We start from the raw sequence: 15,478 nt of genomic DNA, 5'->3' as shown, positions 1-15,478 counted from the left end.
GAATGGTTTTGAGAAGTTTTAAAAGATACCTTCCTTTTGCACTCAAAGAGTAAAACTAGTCTTTTATACATGAGAGAAAATGATGGAAAGTAGTGTCTTTACCATTTTGCAACTAGAGAGATGCTTTCCAGATTGTGTAAACATATACATATATTTATCCTTTAGCTTGCAATAAATCAGCAAAAAGTGTCAGCTAGAAAAAGGAAGTTACATGAAAAGTTTATTCTGCCTATATTAAAGGAACTATTATCTAGTACATAAAATACATCTCCTTTCACTTCTCAGGGACATAGATCACCAATTGTCAAAAGAAGGACACTCTTTAAGTGTAACTATATAAGAATGTATGTTGAAACAATCATTGTTACTTTTTGCATATGTCTTTGCTCTTCAAAATCCAAGATTTTTCAATCTTTGAGTCTTAGATTCCCATGAGATAGTGATCGTTCTTCAAAAGAGGATATCACAATAAAGTAAATCTCCAATTTGGGTTTTCATTAAAAAACAAACAAAACCCCTACTTCTGATAGTGAAACTCTTAAAACAGGGTCATCTTATAAAGTATTTACCATGCTATGAATTCTAAATTTTAAAGAATTTTAAAGTCCATGCTATGGACTTCTTTTCTTCCTTCTCCTTCTTTTCTTTCTCATTCTCATTTAAATTCTTATTCTCATATTCTTTCTCTCCCTGCCGTCCTCCCCACACAGACTATGGTATCTGAGTCCTCACTTCAACTAGGCAGAAACACTAAAGGTTAGATTTGTAAAAGATTTAGTTAACACTTCTTTTACACATAGGAAAACTGAGGAGAGATGACTTGCCCATTTTCACAGATAAAATTAATGGTATATCGTAGATTGAGGATATAGATTGCTTGATTCCATATTAGGTACTCTTTCCCCCCCTTTCCATAGTATATCTGGGCCCACAATAAGATCTTTTTCTTTTTTAAAGTAGCATGGCTGACACCTGGAAGCCTTGCCCGTTCAGGTTTAAGGTTTCAATGTTTTTTTGGCAATATAAATAGATATACCTTTTATTCAGAGATTACCCCATGATTAATTGTATGCCTTATCTGTGCATATATGTGATTCTTCTTATTGTGTAAAAATAGAGGAGGCGGACTTTTGAATCTCAAATTTAAGTTCATCTGACCAATAACAAGTTTTTGAAATTCAGGTATCTAAATCTTTTTATATCACTACTCTGTCTACTTGAACAACTTCCTTTGATTGCTCAACTGAACTGGGAAATATGTGGGTCCCAAGGGCACTCAAAGATGGAAGACAGGTCTGTTTGTGGATTTCCATGCCTAAGTACTGAAGCAACAGTGTTAACAATGGCAATGGCATTGGCAATGGCAATTTTCATTAAATTCTGGCATCACAAAGCCTGGACATGGGTTGGGCAGGGGAAGAAGAATTTGGCCAGTTCATCAGTGACAGAGTAAATAGTGGGACCCAGAATCCTACTGCATGAAGGGGTGGGGAGTGGTGTAAGGTGTGAGCCTTTCTCTTTCTCTCCTAATGGAAGGAACATAAGGTAGGGAGTAGGAAGGTATGGATTGAAGTGCCAGCTCTGGGACTTAGAGAAAAGGCATTTAAGACTTGGGAGTCAGATTGCTTCAGCTGGAATTCTGGATCTGCTTCTTCTTCTTCTTCTTTTTTAAATTAAATCAAATTTAATTTAACTTAATTTTTTCAGTGATCCAAAATTTATTGTCTATGCAGCACACCCAGTGTTCCATGTAATAAGTGCCTTCCACAATACCCACCACCAGGCTCACCCAACCCCCCACCACCCCCCTCCAAAACACTCAGTTTTTCTCTCACAGTCCACAGTTTTTCATTGTTTGTCTCCCCCTCCGATTTTGCTTCTATTCAGTATTGGGCATGTTATTAAAGTTTTCAAACCTCACATGCATCACATGTAAAGTAGGGATAATAATAATTATCTCATTCCCTCTCTCTTTCTCTCTGCCTGCCTCTCTGCCTACTTGTGATCTCTCTCTCTCTGTCAAATAAATAAATAAAATCTTTTAAAAAATAATAATTATCTCAGAGCACTGTTTTGAGGGTGACATACTTTTATGCTCTTGGCACAGTGACTGGCACATATTAGGTGCCTGACAATTATTAGTTGCTGCTCCTCTATTGTGGCTGCTGCTACTATCGCTATTATTAATATGGTGGTTGTTATTGGCAGTGATGTCAGATGATTCGTATTTTCTGAACTGTTCCCTTCATTTATTGGAGTGGAGACAATTATCTAACTCCTAGAGTTGTGATGAGGATTATAAAAGAGGTAATATATGAGAGGACTTAATAAGCATTTTAAAAAAGTGGCATAAATATTAGGTGTTGATATAGTTATCAACAGTCATAATATATATGTATATATATTTTTAAAGATTTATTTATTTGAGAGATAGAGAGAGCATGAGCGGCGGCAGAGGGAGGAGAGCACGAGTACACAGGTGTATTAGTGGGGGAGGAGCAGAGGGAGAAAATCTCAAGTAGGACCCCCCCCCCCCCCACCCAGAGCATGAAGCCTGGTGCAGGGCTGATCTCAGGGTCCTGAGACCATGACCTGAGCCAAAATCAAGAATGAGATGCCTAACTGACTGAGCCACCCAGGTGCCCCTTATATATGTATATATTATATATTACTGATAATTATATCATCTATCTCATTTACTTAAAGTTGTTTTTCTCATTTTATTTGCCTTCAGTCTCCTCCAGCCTTTCTCCCTGCTTCTTCTTTTTCACTTCTTCTCCCCAGTTGAAGATTCTAGCTGGCTCTTCCTTCCCTTTTGATTTTATCTTCTTTATCCATCTTACTTATTTCATGTGTTCATTCTACTTACTTTACTTAATGGTTAAAATATGGATTTGAAATCCATTTTAAAATAATTTCTTGTGTGTTCAGTGCTTTAAAGTTGGAAGTTTTTCTATCTCTTTGAAAAAAAAAATCCCCAACTAAACTTGAACTTGAACTTTCTGCTTTGTGACTTTTGATTGCCTTTTAAAATTTAAAATACTTGACAAGAAAAAAAAAAAAAACAACAAAACAAACCAACAAGCCTATCCTGTTCTCTTAGGCCTTAGAAGCTAAATAATGTACCTGTGAACTAAACTCTAAATCAACTAAAATACGTTGATCTAAATTATTGAATTAGACCTGAGTATGCAGGTTTGAGTTGTCATGTTACATATTTATTTGACATTCTAGAAACAAACACACACAAAAGATACTGAAGCAGATGGTAGATACTAACATTATGCCTATATATGGTGAAGAGGGAAATTTATTTCTAGATGATATTTTATATACTTAAGATAAGCAGTAATATTTCTTATCTTTTATATATATTTTTTACGAACCAGGTTTTGGGGGTATCTATGAGAACAACATTGTATATTCATCCATTACGTCCATCTTTTCAAAATATGCTTTTGTGCTAGAAGCTAGAACACCCAGAAGTATTCTTAGAGGATACTCTTTTCATTAAACTCTTCATTGCTAGAATGATTTTATTCAACATTAGTCTTTTTAAAACTGAGATAGTCTATTATTACTATCAATAAAGTATTCAAAACTGATATAAATGATACTTTGCTTTACTCTTTATCTGTAACATGTCAAAAGTGGTATGATAATATTTAAAAAATCTAATCATAATAAGCCAAATCAATGTTCTAATACCAAATTCAGAAAAACATACGCATTTTGCCCAAGCAAACCCTCTGTGATGTGCAGAGTACTTTGGTCATGGAGATGGGAAGGAATCACAACGACCTGGAGAGGAACCATCTAATGGTCTCCTCCAGGCCAAGAACCCTAAGAACATAGATAATCTACTGTCAGGAATGTCTGATTATTGAAAAATGGTACTTTTATTATTAACTATTTCAAAACTTTTTATACAATAGCAAAGTAATTTATAATTCCATGCATCAGTAATTATCTTTTTTCTAAAGATTTTATTTATTTACTTGAGAGAGAGAGAGAGAGAGACGGAGTGAGAGAGAGCATGAAGGGGCTGGTCAGAGGGAGAAGCAGACTCCCATAGAGCTGGGATCCTGACTTGGGACTCCATCCGAGGACTCCAGGATCATGACCTGAGCCGAAGGCAGTCGCTTAACCAACTGAGTCACCCAGGCATCCGTCAGTAATTATTTTTAAAATAACATGATACTTTTTCTAATTAAAAACTCAAAATCACTAAAAAATCCACCTCTCAGGATAAGTTAATATTATGATGGAATTCTTTCCCATTTTTACCAATAACTATCTAAATATATGCAGATCTATATAGGTATAGGCAAGTGAAATTAGAGCCATAAAGCAAAAGTTAGAACTATACCAATTATTTCTAAAAATGCAGTTTCAAATTTTGCCTATTTATTTATTTATCTGTCTTTTAAATGTTTTGTTTGTTTATTTGAGAAACAGAGAGAGAAAGAGAAAGATACAAGCAGGGGCAGCAGCACAGGGAGAGGGAGATGCAGACTCCCCATCGAGCAGGAAGCCTGATGCAGGGCTTGATTTCAGGACCCTGAGATCATGACCTGAGCTGAAGATGGATGCTTAACCAACTGAGCCACCCAGGCATTCCCCCTTTGTCTTTTAGTAGTATATTATGAGCTTTTTCCTGTCACACTAACCTCCCAAAACCAAATTTGTTAATGAGTGCAGAATACTGCATCAAATTGGTGCCCTACAATTTATTTAGTGATTTCATCTTACTCTTGTACATTTAGGTTGTTTGCATTTTTTGTGTAATATAAATACTGCTCTGTGTATCCATACATATTTATATAGCAATGAAGTAGCCATTTCTGCAAGAGGATAAGAATAATTCTACTCACTTTGGCAAACAAAACAATTTTTTAGCAAATTTGAAAATGCTGTGAAAGTATTAAAAGAGAGCATAACATCCACTTAAAATTATACAGATTAATAGATTTAATAAAATTAAATGGAGTTGACCTATGAATATAATTTAACATGAAAATTTGACTATTTCCAAAATGATTTTTTTCAAACCTTAAATCTGAATGCTCTCCTATAAACTTAGTTTTTTAAAAATTTTTTATTTTTTATAAACATATATTTTTATCCCCAGGGGTACAGGTCTGTGAATCACCAGGTTTACACACTTCACAGCACTCACCAAAGCACATACCTCCCCAATGTCCATAATCCCATCCCTTTCTCCCAACCTCCCTCCCCCCAGCAACCCTCAGTTTGTTTTGTGAGATTAAGAGTCACTTATGGTTTGTCTCCCTCCCAATCCCATCTTGTTTCATTGATTCTTCTCCTACCCACTTAAGCCCCCATGTTGCATCACCACTTAGTTTTTTGAGGATTTATTCCACAAAGCCAAAATCCCTTGCAGGCATTAAGAGATGCAGTTGAAGGCCAAGAAGATGTAATTTAAAGAAATTGAGCTCTAAGAACTGAGCAACATGGGAGCTTTTATGTATCATTGGGCTTTCTTCAACTTTCTTTAACAGAGGGAATATATCAATTAAAGTAAATAAATCAAAGACAAAATTTAAAAATAATTGCAAAAAAGTTTTATATGGAGATTCATGTTAGTATTCATCACATGTGTGACATTCTTTGAGGGCCCGTTTACTAATTTTGTGTTTCTTATCTGTGTTTCCCAGATGATATTTTGACCTGTTTTATCTTTTATAAGGTAACTAAAGGAGTTGGTGAGCCAAATTAAAGCTGGGGAAAATATTTTATTGCTGGTTGTGGTTTTTCAGCAGCAGGCAAAAATAGTGTTTCAGCGCAGAATTTTTAGTCAGTGTTTTCTTGATCAGTCAAATACTAGTTATAAACATATGTAATCTCCTAAAGTAAGTGAAAATGACTGGGCAGCTAATTGCGGGATCTTGTATCTATCTCCTCACAGACGTGCACACTCTGGCATCATAGGCATTAACTTAAAAGATCATTATTCCCCCTTCAGACCGGATGCATGATTTATATAGTTGAAGTGACTTCTCACAGTCACAAAGTTAGTTAAGTGCTGAGGAAGTGATTCAAGCAAAGATTTTAGATTTCAAAGCCCGCCGCTTTTGTTGTCCACAGACACAACAAGAGTATTAAGGTTGAACACTGATACCAGTGATGCACAGAGCCATTGGTGACAAAATCCACTAGAAGGGAGGAAAAGGTGGTTTTCGTATCACTTTCACTCATTGGTTGCCACTCCTAGTTTCCCAAACACAAAGGTGTGAGGGGGATGGGAGGACTAGGTTGGTCAGTGAATAGCCAGCCCAACCAGGAATATACACCCGCCCACCCCCGGCGTTCATAGTGAAAAGCAGTCCCTCAGTCCACCTCGTGTGGAGTGGACTGCAGGGTGATGAAGGGCTGAAATGCCATAGCTGGCACCTTGGTCTCCTCCTCACAGGTGCAGAACTAGGAAAGCTCTCTATATAATACCTGTTCCCAGATCAGGAAGATATGAAGCATGCTGCAAACAGTTAACTGGGCATAACATTAGAGTGAAGCCATCTTGCATAATTAGAGGGAAGGCAGCTTTAGAGGAAAACCATGAACAATAAGGCCAGGGCCAACTATACTATTTGAGCTGCCTACCCAATGCCACTGGGGTGGGAAATCAGAAGGAAATGCAGGCAGTTGGGTCAGCCAGTGGAATATATCAGATTTGGCCACTTTTTGTAATAGTATTTAAACTCTCTTGATAAGAAATCTGTAGATCTAGAGCTGTACTACCTGACAGTAACATTCCTAATGTTAAAACAGCTTTTAGTTGTCTAAATTTAAAGTCTACACACAAAAAGGAAGAAACTATGTTCATCCCGCTAACTTAAAATATAAAGACCAAAGGGGCGCCTGGGTGGCTCAGTGGGTTGAAGCCTCTGCTTTCAGCTCAGGTCATGATCCCAGGGTCCTGGGATCAAGCCCCACATCAATTCAAGACCTTCCCTTCATAAACCACATTATTATCATTCTTAATAGCCTCCCAATTAGAATGTTGTCAGAAAGTCATAGTAAATAATTCTGGTAGCTTGACTTGGCTTGAAGTCTTTGTCAAACGTTAGACTATTTCTATTTCTGGTGTCTTCTTGGCTGGCCTTTTCTCTCTTTCCATGTTTGGAGTCACCATCCTTTTTGCTATGACTGCTGTTCCAGAGAAGCTGGCCTGGTCTAAAAAACTCATTTTTCTCAATTTTAGTTACTTTTTGAGTTCCAGAATTGTACTTCAGCTTTAGGCTCAACTACCTGAAGTTCCAATTCAGAAGCATAGATTCATTTGTTTAGTCATTCAGCAAATTTTACAAGTTGCAGGCACTGACCAGTCTTCAGTGAATGAGGCAGACAAAGTCCCTGCTCTCATATTTCTTAAGTTCAGTGAGAGTAGACAACAATAAACAAGTATACAAAGGACACCTGGGTGGCTCAATTGGGTAGCATCTGCTTTTGGCTTAGGTCATGATCCTGGAATCCTGGGATTGATTCCCATATTGGGCTCCCTGCTCAGCAAGGAGTCTGCTTCTCCCTCTGCCCCTCCCCTTGCTCTTACTCTCTCTTTCTCTCTCTCTCAAATAAATAAAATCTTTTAAAAATAAATAAAATAAACACACATACAATATAGCAATATAATATGACAGATGCTGTGGAGAAAGTAATGTATGGCAAAGAAGATGAGAAAGTCTGGGCCTCAGGAGGTGGAGGTGTGTTGTTGCCAAATTTATAAGAATAGTCTGGAAAAGCCTCTCTGATAAGGTAATATTTGAGCAGAGACATAAAAGAAATGCAAATTGTAAAAATGTAATGATCTGGGAAAGACAGGCCTAACATTGAGAGCAAAGACCCAGAAGTAAGAACAATTCTGGAGTGTTTCCCTAACAATAAGAAGGTCTTTGGGCTGGACCTAAGTGCAAAGAATGAGTTGATGCCTAAAATTGTTTGACTTATTTCTAAGTCATTCAGTAATGGGATTTGACTAAACCATCTTCCAGAAAACTTATTTTAGACTATATTTTTATACATTGTTTACCACTTTAGAGAACAAAAAACTTTTCTCAGATAGCTCTTTTCTTCCTGAAACATCTTGTCACTGAGGGATGGATGTAAATTGATTATCCTAGCAACCAGCAAAGGGTCTGACACATAGTGCATACCCAGTGAATGTATACTTGATTAATGAGTTGATTAATTAACTCAACAGCACAATTTTTACTTTCAACTTTATCGTATTCAGTTTTTACTGAACATCAGTAAAATGGATTTAGTGCTGTGAAGGTTCAGAGGCTATGGTGGTGCACTCAGCCTTTTGCCTCCAACCTAATATGTATATATATTTAGTTTTTGTGTTGATTTGCACTTTTTCCATCTAATTCTTCCATTAAGTTCTTAGCATCTTTTCTTGTGATCAGTTTCTGTAGGCTCACTTATCTGCTATATTTTTGGAATCCAGATGACAAAGTCTGTAGACCCATATGTAAAATAAAGTGATTCCAAATGAGAGCATGAAACCCTTTCTTTCTTTCTTTTTTTCTTTATAAAGAGAGAGAGATCACAAGTAGGCAGAGAGGCAGGCAGAGAGAAAGAGGGAAGCAGGCTCCCTGCTGAGCAGAGAGCCAGATGCAGGGCTCCATCCCATGACCCTGAGACCATGACCTGAGCCGAAGGCAGAGACTTAACCCACTGAGCCACCCAGGTGCCCCATGAAACCCTTTCTTAAAGAATGTTCAATAGTTCTAATACTTGATTCTGGGTAGCTGTTCTGATTTCCTAAGCATTTTTCTTATTTCTGCATTTACAGTTAGTTTCCAGCAGACTAAAGTTGCTAGGCAAAGTATACACTTCCATCTTTACTCCAGTTTTCATAAAAAAAAAAAAAAGTCATAAAGCATTTCAGTCCACTCCAAAAAGGATCCATAATCTGATTTAAAGCCACACTAAGAGGTTCTTCATTGAACAAAACTTGACTTTATTACCTGAAGCATCCAGAGCTCTGTCTGAGCCCCATTTATCCCTCACTGAAGCAAGAGCTACTAGTCAATGAATAGGTCAACAAAAAATCAAAGAAGAAATCAAAGAGTACATGAAAGCAAATGAAAATGAAAACACAGTAGTCCAAGCCTTTGGAATGTAGCAAAAGTAGTCATAAGAGGGAAATATATAGCAATACAGGTCTACCTTAAGAAGCAAGAAAAATCTCAAATAACCAACCTAACCATATACCTAAAGAAGATAGGAAAAAAAAAAAACAAATAAAGCCTAAAGCCAGCAGAAGGAAGGAAATAATATAGATTAGTACAGAAATAAATGACATAAATATTAAAAAAAAGAACATATCAATGAAACCAGGAGCTCGTTCTTAGAAAAAAATTAATAAAATTTATAAACTTCTACCCAGACTCTACTCAGAAGAACAGAGAATGGGCCCAAATAAATAATATCACAAATTAGAGAAGAGAAATAACAACCAATACCACAGATACAAATAACTACAGGCCAATATTCCTGATGAACATAGATGCAAAGAACTGATACAACCCAATACCCCAAAAAACCCAAATAATCCAATTAAAAAATTAAAAATGGGCAGAAGATACAAACAGACATTTCTCCAAAAAAGAACATCCAGATGGCCAACAGACACATGAAAAATGCTCAACATCACTCATCATCAGGGAAATGCAAATCAAAACTACGATGATACCACCTCACACTCATCAGAATGGCTAAAAATCAAAAACAAAAGAAACGGGGTGCCTGGGTGGCTCAGTGGGTTAAGCCTCTGCCTTCAGCTCGGGTCATGATCTCAGGGTCCTGGGATCGAGCCCCGCATCAGGCTCTCTGCTGAGTGGGGAGTTTGCTTCCCCCCTCTGCCTGCCTCTCTGCCTACTTGTGATCTCTCTCTCTGTCAAATAAATAAATCAAATCTTAAAAAAAAAAAAGAAACAAAAAGTATTGGCAAGGATGTGGAGAAAGAGAAACCTTCTTGTACTATTAGTGGGAAATGCAAACTGGTGGAGCCATTGTGGAAAGCAGTATGGAGGTTCCTCAAAAAGTTAAAAATTAGAATTTCCCTACCATTCTTCAATTCCACTACTAGGTATTTACCCCCAAAACACAAAAACACCAGTTCAAAGGGATACATGGACCCTGCTATGTTTACAATAGCCAAATTATGAAAGCAGCCCATGTCTATTGACTGATCTCTGGATAAAGATGTGGTATATGTATATATGTGTATATATATATACATATATATATACATATATATGTGTACATATACATATATGTGTGTGTACATACATCACACATATGTGTGTTTGCGTGTATGTATACATACATACACACATGTATGTGATTGTGTGTGTATGTGTGTATGTATACATATATATATACACACACACACACACACAAACACACACACACAGGAATACTAGCCATAAAAAAGAATGAAATCTTGCCATTTGTAATGACATGGATGGAGCATTATGCTAAGTGAAATAATTATGCTAAGTGAAATAATTCGGTCAGAGAAAGACAAATACCATATGATTTCATTCATATGTGGAATGAAATGCCCCAGTCCCCTGGTATGGAATCCTACATATCTGCTTCCTTCTCTGCTTTGCTGCTAAAAGCAAGAATTTTAAATTATTAAGGTGTTAAAATTACGTTTATTACAACACATAAAAATTTTTCCTGTATAATGGAATGAGTGAGATATAACTTACCGCTTCCTAACGATACTATATTGTAAGATACTGTGAACTACTTTCATGCTTCTTTTTTTAAAAAGTACATTAGTATTTTGACTTAGCCATAAGCTAAACGGAGCATGCCTAACAATTTCAAGTGAATACTTATAATAGCACTTACTTAATTGTTCTCTATTTTCTTACTCACATATCATTATTTGCCAATTTCGTGTCAACAGATGTTCTGGCAAAACCATCTCTCATCTGTATAATTTAGAGGTTATGTATAATGTATGGTCTGAACCAGTTTAAATATGTAACAGAAATAATTGAAGATTATTATATAGCTATTTTCTCCTTGCTTTCACACAAACCTTTGTCCTTACTCTGTTACTACAATGCAAACAATAAAATATGTAAACATTGAGTTGGAGAATGAAGAATTCACTAAAGTTACTTAGAAAGGAAATTTGAAAATACCATTTGAAATTTTAGGCATATGCCTGATTTTACTCAAGATAGGTCACAGTGAGAAATAGAAGACAGAATTTGGTGATAGGACGATAAGGAGTTTCTAAGGTTCTGAGAAAGGGACAAATGATTTCATTCACAGAGCTAAAACACTTCTATGTCCTAAGGAAGGTTTTAGGCCCATATGTCCATTTTCTCATTTGATTTTTTATACCAAATCCAGAAGCAGTATATTGTTATCATTTTCTAGAGGAGGAAACTGATTTGGAGAGGATCAATAATTTGGCCAGGCTTAGACGGTAGTCAAATGACTGAGTCAGACTCCTAAGTCACTCTGATTCCAAATCTGCTATGCATTCATCATGCCGTGTTAGTGAGGCCACCCTCAAGGTCTAAGCATTCAGTATATGGTGACCATGGCTTAAGGTAATGTCAACAGTAAGCAAGATAATCTCTAAAACACCTCATTCGAATTAGCAAATTGCTAGGTGAAAGTTCCCTATCAATTTTCCCAAATGTGATAGGGCTCATGTAAATCATGGAAAACACACTCCAACCTTTGGTCTTTTTTTTTTTTTTTTGCAAAGATTTTATTTATTTATTTGACAGAGAGAGCTCACAAGAAGACAGAGAGAGAGGAAGGAAGCCCAATCCAAGACACTGAGTAACCTTTCCTCTAGCTTCAATTCCCTTATTCTGAAAAAAAAAAGGGGGGGGGTGACAATACCTATCTCGTAGGGTTATAAAGTTATATAATGTTATAAGTTCTGGATGATGTTGTTTATATAAAGCTTAGTGCCTTGAACATGATAATCACAATAAAATTTTAATATCTTATTCTAGTTCCAAAAACTATGTATAACACTGAAAATGATGAACATCAGACATGAGTTAAAAAAAGTTTAAAAAAGGAAAAAAAAGGATAGGAATATAAAATGGAGTCAACTATAATACAAATTTAAAAAATGAATAATTAATATGCTGGGCACTGCTATTAGTTCTGTTTTGGCTGTAATGCACTGGACATGGTGGGGAAAACATATTACTACACCTAGAAAAGGGGAGGGACCCCAGGAGTTCTTTCATGGAAATGGTCCTCTATTTCCTCAGGGGATGATAGAAGTATTTGGTGACCAGAACCTGACTAGAGTGTCCTCTCCTTGGGATGGAACTAAGAATGCGTGATAAAGTATGATAATCACAGGGTAGAATCACAGAATGTTAGAGGTGAAAGATATTTTAGAGATTGCCAAATTGTTGCACTGAAACATCTGTCTTTGAAGAGGAGGATAAACATATAACTGCCCATCTCTCATATTCCTGAGACTTTGCTCTATATATTGACATAGTTCCTATAAAGAAAAAGATTTTTTGTTTGAGTCTATGCTTAACTGAAAAATCCAAGGAGATTTTTCAATAATTTACCTTGGTTTTGACAGAATATTTTTAATTGTTCACCAGCTAAATTAAAAAAGCCGACCAAAGCAAAACAAGGAAAAATTGCTTTTTGTTAATTTGTAAAATGTAATTCTACTCATGTATATTATTTTAACTTCATCTCTTCTTAGCTGATCCAATCAGACCTTCTTATAAAATTCTTGTGCCTCATAAAACCTCTAGAATTTTGGCCTGGAATTATTCTTGACTAAAGAAGCCTTTTTAAATAGAGGGACGAACTAGGTCACAGACATTTGAAAATTACTTATGTCTGACTAATTTACCTAAATGGAAGTATTTCCTTCCTTTCCTGATTTGTTTTTCCTTTAGAGTGAGAAAAGTTAGGAAAAGTTATAGGTTTTAAAGAAATAATAAGATCAAAATCAGTCGGAAATAGTGCTTGCAGATTTTAATATCTGGTTTTATAATATTTATTTGTTAATGAGATAAATAGCAGCTTGTTCGTATTGCTCTCCCAGTTTGCATGATTTCAAGCTTCTCTTGCAAATAGAAAGTTCATTTGGCTATTTTAATTAATTAAAGGTCAAAGAACCTACAGCCAATTAATGTCAAGTTAAAAAGCCCATAACTGCTAACTTCGTATTTATCCCCAGGGGATTTAATAAGATGGTGCAGTCCATTTCATTTTAGAATGCACCTTTCAGTGGTTTATAATGCCCCCCAAACTGATTTCTCAAAGCAAATTTGCTTTGATTTAAATTAGTTTTGCTCTCAAACTTTTGCACACTGTTTAAAATATCTGACATTCACCTCTTTGTGAAATGTGGAATCAAATGAAGGATGGCTCAGTGCCCTAGCAGGTTTTCTCAGCAGGGTTGTGTTAGCTGTATAGGTGAAGGAGAAGGTAGTTTAGGTGACTTCTTATTCCTAATGGTGAAGTTAGGGGTCCTGTGAGACAATGCCATGAGGATCAGATGGTCCTTTGTCACAGCTGCTCCAAGGGCCAGGTAGGTAGTTAATTTATGAATTTGTGTTTGTGGCAGGTGGTCTCTTTCCACTGGTGTTCTAGCCCTGTGTGCCTTTTCTTTTTAGGCATGTTCTTTGAGCTACAACAGGGATAGCCTTTATGTCCATGATGGACTTAGCCTGATGTGTCCTTTGTTTTTTGGCTAGACTTTCCCCCCCTAGTTATCACTGCTTCTACCTTGTTCTCAAAGTTTACGTCTTACTCCTCATTGCTCAGGATCAATAATGAGCTCCTAGTTACATGAAACCCTTTTTATTTTTAAATATATCACTTGTTATAAAATCCTCTGTCATACGCCTCCTGCTTGGAAAGAAGGTGGAAATACTCACCAGATGCTGATGTGTAATTGGCATGTGGGTTTCACATGTACACAGGCAAAGCACAGAATAGAAATTTCAGTGCTTTAGTCTTTGAAATCATTAAACAGAATATCAAAGATCACGTTTGCTACATTGTGGCTTCAGACCATTCCCAGTATCTCTTCTAACAATATACCCTAGGCTTGATTTAAATTCTGAATTACAATTGGTAAGTTGACTCAAAACTTGAAAAAGATGCTGCTATTTTTTTGCGCCCCTCCCCCCAGCTTTATTGAGGTTATTTTATTCGATTTAGGTCACCAAACAGTTGTTTGTTCCCTGTGACCCAGTGCAGATGCAAATCAATGACCTAGAAGGGAGGGAGCCCTCTTACTGCTCCAGAGGCTAGGGCAGCATCTATTCAGTTCCCTCATGGGAAATTCTTTTCTCTACAAATATAACTTCACACAAAACTAACATTAAAGTGTAATCAGTGATAGAACTGCCTGGGTCCCATAGGTTCTACAACACTCTCTGCACATCACTAAAAAATAACACATATATCCCATTACTAAGGAAGAAAGGACTTACACATCAAATTATTTGACATATTTCTGCATGATTGATTAAAAACATTGAAAAAATTTTGAAAATGTTCTTTTCCCACAAATGCTTCCAATATTATAAATTCCAAATAAGTGCTCCACTTGTTATTCCCTGAACCTATGGAAATCAACCGCCTTTGTCTTATGTGCCATCTCCTATGATCACAACAGAGGTGACGTGACTGGCTGTCATGGAGCCCGCACGGCCTGGACTTAGAAGCTGTGACTTCATACCTAAACTCAAGCAAGAAACAACTCAAGTGTCAAGGAAGTTACCACCTACTTTATTCTTCTTACTCTGTGTGAAAATACACACAGTGGTTTTTTTTTTTTTTAATATGTATATTTATTTATTTGACAGAGAGAGGGATCACAATTAGGCAGAGAGGCAGGTAGAGAGAGGGGGAAAGCAGGCTCCCCTCTGGGCACGGTGCCCGATGCGGGGCTCGATCCCAGGAGCCTGAGATCATGACCTGAGCTGAAGGCAGAGGCCTAACCCACTGAGCCACCCAGGCACCCCCCACACAGTGGGTTTTAAAAGTGGGTTTTGGAAAGTTAGTTCAAATGCAAAACATTTAATAAAGTTATACAAAGTCAACCAAAACCAAATTGCAATTTCTTCGTTTTTGGAAGCTTGTTATGATGGATTGTGTAAAATTAACATTCCAAGAGACATTGTAAAGGCTCTAAGGAGACTGAAAGTCAAGTGTTCTTTCTTCTGGCAGCCTGGGGCTGGGAGCAGGCGCCATGTACAACCAGTCAGGCTCAGGCTGCTCCGAATTTGAGTTCACTGAGAAGAGCAATGCGTGTGCATTTTAGATACTTCTGAGTTTTATATTTATTTGTATGCTGTGTTAGCTTGCTTGTTATCCTCCATTAAATACCCTAGGATCAACACAGGGAAAAACTCATATTCTATTTTGACCATGGTTGTAGTAACTGCTGATAACCTTAAACATCTGCCTTCAT

The 15,478-nt window shown here is 36.7% G+C and overlaps 1 protein-coding gene across 3 annotated transcripts in view; it reads right to left on the bottom strand.

The window, feature by feature from the left end:
* The window catches only part of NDST3 (N-deacetylase and N-sulfotransferase 3), a 177,667-nt gene that overhangs the window by 122,484 nt on the left and 39,705 nt on the right, over window positions 1-15,478 (bottom strand). The gene's annotated exons all lie outside the window — the stretch shown is intronic.

Source organism: Mustela putorius, unplaced genomic scaffold (genome assembly GCF_011764305.1).
Source record: "Mustela putorius furo isolate JIRA1106 unplaced genomic scaffold, ASM1176430v1.1 tig00001215_pilon_pilon_pilon, whole genome shotgun sequence".
Lineage (NCBI taxonomy): Eukaryota > Metazoa > Chordata > Mammalia > Carnivora > Mustelidae > Mustela > Mustela putorius.
The sequence above is the reverse complement of the archived record's forward strand: the minus strand, read 5'-3'. Positions and strand labels throughout refer to the sequence as shown.